Source organism: Sinocyclocheilus rhinocerous, unplaced genomic scaffold (assembly GCF_001515625.1).
Source record: "Sinocyclocheilus rhinocerous isolate Xijiao unplaced genomic scaffold, SAMN03320098_v1.1 scaffold1965, whole genome shotgun sequence".
NCBI classification, from domain to species: domain Eukaryota; kingdom Metazoa; phylum Chordata; class Actinopteri; order Cypriniformes; family Cyprinidae; genus Sinocyclocheilus; species Sinocyclocheilus rhinocerous.
The window spans coordinates 2,077,524-2,086,747 of NW_015625577.1; the positions used below are offsets into that span (position 1 = coordinate 2,077,524).

Sequence of the window (9,224 nt, forward strand, 5' to 3'; positions counted from 1 at the left end):
CCCCCCCCCCCCCCCCAAAGCCATAAACCTAGGGGAAACACTGATAAATCAATTCATATCATACTGTAGAGTGCACACAAACTGCACTAAACTACAGATGCAAACAACTAACTTGATGCATTGAATCCAAAATAAAACTGTAACTAAGAAACAATGCACTCAAGTTTGAATCACAACTTCTCCCTGATATCTCAATGGTTTCATCTCAGTTTTGGATTGCACATGAAACACTACATAGTGCATGTCTGTGGGCTTCCTAGCTAGATAAGTGATCAATTAGTGCAGTGATTTCAGTGTTTACAGAAATTAGAAATTCTAAATGTATTTTCTGTATATTAAAGCTACCCAGCATGCATAGTGATAAAATCTGACATTATGCTTCCATTCTAGTCCAATAAGTCGTTCTGCAAACGACTATGGCAAGCTGCCTACACATTTATTCCTAAAAACTAACTAGCATCTGTTACTATGTTACTAATGTTTTAACGACTAATAAGTAACCCAATGGTGACAAATAACTTAGTAAATATTTGTACTAATAATGTATTCCAATTGTTCATGTTTCCCATTTCAGTTTTACCAGCAATGAATAACAGGTCTTGTTGTTTAGTTATCTATTCCAACTATCTAGGCTATACACTTCTATACAAGTACATATTTTTCACATACTATGGTCTATCCCAATTGTACATATTTTTTTGTAATCTCATTATTACAATTGCTTTATTTAAAACTGCAATTTATTAGTTAATATGTAGTCATTATAAAGGAGTACAAATATCCAAGTGATCCAAGTTAGGCTTATTAAAGTATTCATTACTAGACCAAATATAAGTACTACTAACATCAAAATAGACACGTCAGTTTTAACGAATAAATGTTAAGCCAGCTTGCCATAAGCGCGCGAGTTGACTGCGATGGAAGCGTTGTAATTTGCCGCGTCTCGGCATGATGGAGTATAAAGTCGTAACGTTAGTTTAACGCCACTGACGCACTTTTTCCATGAAACACTTACACTCATCTGTTCTTGCTTTTCAGTGATAGCGATCCGGTCTGTGCCAACGTAACGTCAGTAAAACCAGCCAAAAATGAAATGTCGTATCAGAAAAATCCCTTTTAGATTATATCCATCTTCCTACAAGTTATCTTTCGCGTACCACAGCAACTTCCACTAGTAGATTTCCAGTTTTCTGTATTTTCCCGTTGTTGTCAAGTTCAGAATACGCTGCGCCAATTCAAAAGGACTCCAAACTGAGCGCAGCAGACAGGATGAAATCAGTCCGTCAGCATCGACAACAGCATCCAACTCTAGAATCCACACTTCCAACACACGCTCTCAACCTCCTGGAGTGAAACTCGACACCAGCCCTTCCCACTCTCTCATGAATATCCATGAAGCACGTGTAGAAGCGGGGTAATAGCGCGACCTCACCGAACGGCGGCGACAGCGGGCCAAAGCAGTGTGACGTGATTCGCTCAGACTTTGGTGCCACCAGTCTTCTTCAGACGGAACTGAATTTATTACATTTAGGGTAGAGCGGGGGAAAACGCCCCCCCGTTTTCGTTTTTTCCAAAATAATCACAAGATAAAGTCTAGATAAAAATCTAGTAAAGATAATTTTTCACAAGAGTGATGTAGAAGTATGAGCTTACCCGCTTACACTGGTGATGTACCTGAGAGAAAACGGATTTCACTGTAAATGTTTAATTTTCTGCAGTAAGAAGAAGTGTTTTAAAGCATGTTTGTAGAACATCACAGTTATATATGATATGAGAACAGTGGGGCCTGTAGATAGGGAGCACGTGTTACTTAAGAAAAATATAGGCTAATTATATTTTCAGAATGACAGCCTAATTTTTTTTCTCAAACATAGTCTGTGGGCAAAACGCCCCTTTGGTACAAATGTAATTTTTGTTAAAAATCTAATAGCAAGAAAACTCTTGGACATTTTTCATAGTTGGTTTATAATTTATGTAATTGTCACTAAAACTATGATAATTTTTCTGAACACATTTAACTTTTGTTTCACAGAAAAAAAAATTACACAGTTCTTAGGGGGGCATTTTCCCCCACTCTACCCTAATTTAAATGTAGAATCTCTATCTATCTATCTATCTATCTATCTATCTATCTTTTTCAGTACCATGTTTATTTGTTATTGCCTACGAAAATAATTTAGCACACCATCTGATTTATATAATTCAAACCACACAGTCCATATTATATAATATACAGTTCTGACACAACAAAAATAAACACACATGCAAAATATATAAGGAGAAAGAAAGGTGTAAGAAAAAAAAATTGATCTCGAGAAATCCATCATTCTTACAGGTTTGCGATGTGGTCTGGGTGAGAGTGAGCGAGAGAAGGCCAAGACAACAGATTTAACGTCAGGTCATGTAACTGAACGATTCCTCCCATCTGGTGGTTGTCTAAGAGAAGCATGTTGAACGCCCTGGAGGACACTTACTTTCATCTGCTGCGGAGCTGGAGCCATGACCTTGGATCACTTTCTGGCCTCATCAATCCTAAGAGACAACAAAAGAACAAATCACTGTCTGTTTGCATATAAATCCTTTTGACACAGATAAAGGCAAAGCACTCCTAAAGACCTTGTACTGTGCAGAACCCACTCAAAAAGTTTCATTATGGTGCAAAACACCTTATATAATATTTTTATCAATGCATCCATCAGGAAAATCACTTTTAGCCTCAAAGGCAACTGCAGTCTGCTTGGATGAGCTCCCATATCATATGTGGTAAGAAAAAAATCCTTATTTGTTTCAGGGAAAGTTCCATTCATCTTGTTTAAACAATAAATTGACAGATAATATAATTAGTTTGTTCCATGTAAGTATATTGCAGTTATACATTCTATGCTCCTTCGAAATAGCAATAATGATTTTAAAAAATACTTTAGAATAGAATAGATAGCATACTAAAGCACATGCAAGATACATATATAGTTGTGTAGGCCTATTTGTGTGGCAGCCCTCTTAAACAAATATACATTTCATATTTCTTCATTAGCAAAAGAGTGCAAATAAACCTTGACAATGATCTGAAAGTTCATCCATCGAGCAGAAGCGATGCATACTGCAGTCTACATGGTATATCAAGTGATAATGTTTAAGAGCCCATGGGATCGCAAGGCCATGCCAAAATCTAGATACAAAAATACATTAGACAGGAGATGAAGTTTTCCTGAAAAAATATACTATATAGTTTATTTATATGAAAGTAGTTTAGGGAGAAGACAGGCTTGGCAGCGAGTTAGGCTGAAAAATGAAGAAAAATCTGTCTCATACACCCTTGAGTCTAAAAAACCTGCAAATTTTCATGTGTGCTGGATGGGAAAGAAAATAAAGATATAGATCCTCTTCCTTCGGTAGCACATGGCGAGAGACATCTGACTATTACAGGGACGGTAAACAAGGACATAAACTTTTGTAAGTTTCAGACAGTTTTACTCCTTAAACACTATGTTTCCTTAGTGATTCGAGGCAGTAGAGCTACATTTAGTTGATTAAAATATAACAAAAACATTTAAATTGTGAAATATTATTAAAATGTCAAATAACTTTCTATTTAAATATACTGTAGATGTAATTTATTCTGTGATGACAAAGCTGAATTTTCTCCAATTACTCCAATCTTCAGTGTCACATGATATTTCAGAAATCATTCTAATACACTGATTTAATGCGCAAGAAACACTTCTTACTATGATCAATATTGTTAACAGAAAAGATTTTTGTGGAAACCGTGATACATCTTTTTCAATAGACAGTTCTAAATGCAGCATTGATATTGATATAGAAATCATTTAATACATTTTAAATGTTTTTACTGTAACTTGTTGAATAAAAGGGTTAATTTCTTTCCCAAAAAAATTAAAAATAAAAATACCGAAATCATACTGACCCCAAACTTTTGGATAGTGTAGTAGTGTACCTCAAATGTAAAGTATGAAAATGTTTAAAATAGTATGTTCAAAATAGCATGTAGTCGTAGTTTTTAAAGCAAAAATTATTTCAAAATTCACATTTGTGGTACATATGTGGTATGAAAATAGGTGTAATTTATTACAATCTCTTCGAGTAATGTTAACCACAGACCTTATTTTACTCATAAATTAAATTTTTTTCCTAAAAACCATTTAGAAACTCCCAAAGGAACAAACAACTGTAGCTTTCCAAGTTGGCCTTCAAACTGACGTCATCACTGAAAAGCTCTACACGCACCTAAACGGGCTAAAAATGGCCTTCAAAACAACTATGAATGTATCTAAGCGAATAAACGCATGTCCACAATTTGGTAAACACTCAATTAAATGTTTACAACCAAGACGACTAAATGTTTTGGGGATCAGCAGAGAAACCAGAACATTTGTATCTGGGTGGAGCGGAACCCATCATCCAAACAAGACCAAGCAAAGCCATAAGCTCATTTTCTGTATGCAGTTGATTCACGATGTCTGAGCGACCACAGTTATTTCCTGTCAAATTCAAAACTGTCATTCTATTGTATTTATTTGTTTGCGGTGAATAAGTTAAAGCGACAGAAAATGCTCTGGGGCGGGGTCATTCTTTTACTATTCGCTATCTGATTCGGATTATGACTTCAATGGCAGTTCATACACTACATTTTGTGCAATGAGGTCATGTTTACAATGTTTACTTCATGTCAGATTGATGTATGCTAGAAAGAAGGTAATGGGCGCAGAGCAAAGTACTTTCAGTACAACATCTTTGATTAAGCCAAATAAAATGAAGCGGAAATTAAAATGTATAATTTAGCAGACATTTATCCTAAGCAATTTACTGTAAGTCAATTGCAAACACAGTCCCTCTGAAGCAATTTGGAGTAATAAAAGTCTTAGTTTCTGGACTAATATCACAAAAATCCACACCAGCGCTGCACAAAAAGCTTTAATCAGAAGAATTCGATCCAGGCCTTCTGCTGACAGGAGAAATAAATAAATAATATAGACTTAATATAGATTTTTAGATAGATTGTCACACCAATTTTGATTTCAAAGCACGACCATCATAAACAGGATACTATGAAAAACCAAAAAGATTCGTCAGTCTAACGTTGCCGCCAGCAAACTACAGCAAGATACAAAACACACTGAAAGATTAATCTCACGTTGGAAATGTTTACGGTCTGCACAATGCTAACACTGATTAGGATGATCTATCAGGGGAGCATATGTAGCCAACATGTCAGAGACGTAATGGAGACGGCCGGGCCGGGCTGAGCTTTCGTGAATCTGTGCAACTGTCTCAAAGCTTTTGTGTAAACCACAGAAAAAGATGCTTTGAACGCATTGCAATGTCACTGTCATTCCTGGAAATAACATTCAAATGACTTTCCACAAAAGGTCAAACACCCAATTCGAAGCAAATCCCTTATCAAACATATAAAACCAACTCATATTCAGGAATAAAAGAAATCTGTTGAAATGTGTTTATATTGGCTGATTCACATCTCTTACCGGTTGTCAGCAGCATTTTTCCATTGCCGTCTGCGTTTTTTTGACTGCGAGGAATCCAAACAAACTCTGGTGCTTATTTCGAATGTTCACATCTCACGCATTTATCACCCAAACATCAAGACGTGCAAAACACAATTGTTTGTTAACGGAGGGATATTGCCCGTTGTAGCTTATAAACCACTCGAGTGGAAAAGCCAGGTAATGTTTTGAGGGATCTGCTGCAGTACTTTGTGGTTAGAGTTTTGGCCACATCACACAATCACAGACTTTGAAATTGCTCCACCACGACTATTTCAGTGACAGTGGTCTGAATTATTCTGGGGCGCTCATGCAAGAGTCAGTAGTGATCGGTGGTCTGGCTTGTTGATTTGTGATAATAAGTTGAGAGGTTTATTATTTGCCTCTTGTTACCTCGCTGTTCTTGGCTCGTGAATTTTTTTTTTTACAAATCACAAAAGTTCAAGTGTCTGTTTTAAAAAAGCCTCCAAAGCACCTGCTAGTCGAATCCCTTCACATAACATCAAACTGTCACTTACCTCATTCACATTGGCTCCATTTACCGACTGTTTTTCTCTTCTCCTGGCCAGTTTCCCCGCACTGCCGGGTGTGCTTGAGGCGACTATTCATGAGAAAGTGCCTGAAACCTTCCCATCTCATCTGTGAAATTACAAGAGGTAGATTTAGATGCTACTTCTGAACATTAACAGAAAAGGTAATGAGTTCATGTTTAAACATATCAGACTTTTAACAAACAGTTCAGTTTTATTCTTTTTAAATTTACCTCTGAGAAAAGGGTCCTTACATGTTGCCTGAGGCCCTTGTTTGACGGCTCCTCAGTCTGTTTACACAATCCCTGTCATATCAGAGAGACACATCCCTGGCAATCTCAACTGCTCTGTCTGTAGTGATTTACAACTCTGTCAAAATACTCCTGCTTAACTGATTTAATGGATGCAGTGTGATCCAGACAGGCTTGATCTTGGTTTATATTTCATTCTTTTCAAACTATACAATAAAGTAAAGCACTAAAGACTTGCCAAGCACCCATCTAGTAGTATTCATTTAAACTGCAAATAGATGTAGAACGAAACCTTAAATAGCAGGGCATGTTGTTTCATTGTCATTATAGACAATGTGACAACATGCCCATAGATGATGATAATAATAATAATAATAATAATAATAATAATAACCTTTATTATTATAACATCAACAACTTGGTGATTACAAAAATATTTATTATTATTAATAATAATAATAATAAATAATAATAATAATAAATCATCGCTACTGTACATTAAGCTGGGGCAAGTTGTCACTTGTATTTTAAGTATAATAGTTTAACTGAATGTAATACAGTTTGTTAATTATATTATGTGTTGGCCATCACATTTTGTTGCATTAATTTATTTTGTTTCATAATTTTACTTTTACTTTACTTTTACTTTTAGTCATTTAGCAGACGCTTTTATCCAAAGCGACTTACAAATAAGAAAAAGCTTTTTACTATTTATATTTGGCTGAAAAATGTCTATGATTATTATGTCTATGATAATAATAATAATAACAACAACAACAACTTGCTGGTTATAAAAATATAATATATTATTATTATTATTATTTAAATATGTTAAAGCTGAAGTTTGCTTTCATCTGCATATTACCGTTGTTTGAAAACAAAACAAAACAAAACAAAACAAAACAAAAACAAAACAAAACAAAACAAAACAAAACAAAACAAAACAAAACAAAACAAAACAAAACAAAACAAAACAAAACAAAACAAAAACAAAACAAAACAGTAATTGGACTCTTGATTCAAAACCTCATATAATGAACGAAATATAGCCAAGTGCAAAAAATATCCCTGGTGCTTCTGTAGAAACTAGCAACAGAAATATGAGTTAGTGCAGGGTAAAGCATATAGTTTATTTTTTACAAGCCAGCAAAACAAAACACACACACACAAAAAAAAAGTAATTGGACTCTTGATTCAAAACCTCATAGTGAATGAAATATAGCCAAGTGCGAAAAATATCCCTGGTACTTCTGTAGAAACTGGCAACAAAAATATGTATTAGTGCAGGGTCAAGCGTATAGTTTTATTTTTTTACTAGCCAGCCAGTGTTTGCATCTTTACCATTATTTATGACAAGGAAACTTGAGCTTGGGTCCATTATTACTACACATTAAAACCAGGAAGCACATATTTAAACATCAGTACGGTGGCCTGGGTAGATAAAAACAAGGCAACACCTGCCCTTTTATCTTTACATTTGTCTTAAAAGGGCTCTAAACACCGCACTGCATTCATCCACTGATTGAACGCAAATGGTAGATTCCATTTTAAACGTAAACAAAGCCATTAAAATGTATATTTACTGCCAAATTACCATGTAATGGTGTGTCTGCATGTGTATGTGGTGACAAAGTAAATTTAAGCAGAGGACAAAACCTTAGACAGACCCCAAACGGTACATGGGTTCACAGCTGGCTCAAATCAAGGGGAACCGTATACCAGACCTCGTGTCATCTTTTTGTTCTCCGTCTTTGGACAAGAGCACTTTTACAGACTCCCTGTTTAGTGCTGCTTTACTTTGGCTCAAGAAATTGAGGCACTAAAATTGAGCCGCTGAATTTTCTAAAGCCATTACTGGGGTAAATACATATAATGAATGACAAATGACAAGTAATCATGAATAGACACAGACTGCCTAGGATGATAAAGGGTGGGGTGGCTTAAAAGCCTGTTATAGTCCTGAATATTGCACTTGAATACTGTTATTTCCAGATGCAGTTCATGATTAAAGCAAATCCTCCATTCTGACTTGAAGGCCTGATAATTTGCCATCGTTTTGCAAGTGCAGCATGGAATATTTAGGTATGGATTTGATTTCTAGCAGGATTAAAGTAAGCGAAGAACAGGGTATAAAATTAACACTGCTTGTTTTCAATGCACATGATGAAGCAGTGCTTAAAATGTCCTGGCCTAAAGTGAGATTAGTTTGTCCACTGCAAGCATGGTGAACCAAAAGCGCTTTTACATTTTGCCTGCCAAACCCAAAAAGTTCCTGCGTACATGAAGGAAAATCAAAGTCATGTAAGGCCTGTCTTCACTGGTTTCACAAATATTCCTACCGTCCTTAGGCCTGATCTCGGCCCCCTTCTCGTTATTCCTGCAAAACAACTAACTTGATTATTTTATTCCCAGTTATCTTGGGCTGTTGAAACGGGAGAGAATTATTGTTTCCTCAGCGAGGGCCAGGCTAGGGTTCAGTTACGTTTGGATGGAGATGGAGAGATCGCCGTTTCACAAACCCACGAGGGCTTTGCATCACTTCAAAGCGCGAGGCTTATCAAGTGTATGAATCGAATGGCCCTTCCTTATTTTGTTAAGATATACAGTAGGTTAATACAGAACATATAAACAAACACTGTAGCCTGCTGTTATCAATGTATTATAAAAATACTTTCAACTTTTTTCTGTATGTTTTCTTTTCCACAAAAGCAGTCTAGATTTTCAGTAAAACCTTCAATAACACTTTACAATAAGGCAGCATGTATTAGGTAAAAGAAAAATATATTTATAGCATTTATAGGTTAATTTCTACATAAACTAATATATTCTTACATTTCAAGTTGTAGGAATCCAAATCAAATATTTTTTAAAGCAGTTTCTTATTCTCACCAAGGCTGCATTAAAAAAAAAAAAAAAGTAAT

The 9,224-nt window shown here is 35.5% G+C and overlaps 1 protein-coding gene across 1 annotated transcript in view; it reads right to left on the minus strand.

Moving 5' to 3' along the window:
- The window catches only part of LOC107752741 (protocadherin-16-like), a 115,129-nt gene extending 113,780 nt beyond the window's left edge, over positions 1-1,349 (minus strand). Inside the window, exon 1 of the mRNA XM_016568772.1 lies at positions 1,016-1,349. The gene's annotated coding sequence lies outside the window, so the exon portion shown is untranslated. The remainder of the gene's footprint in view (positions 1-1,015) is intronic.
- Between the last annotated feature and the right edge of the window lie 7,875 nt (positions 1,350-9,224).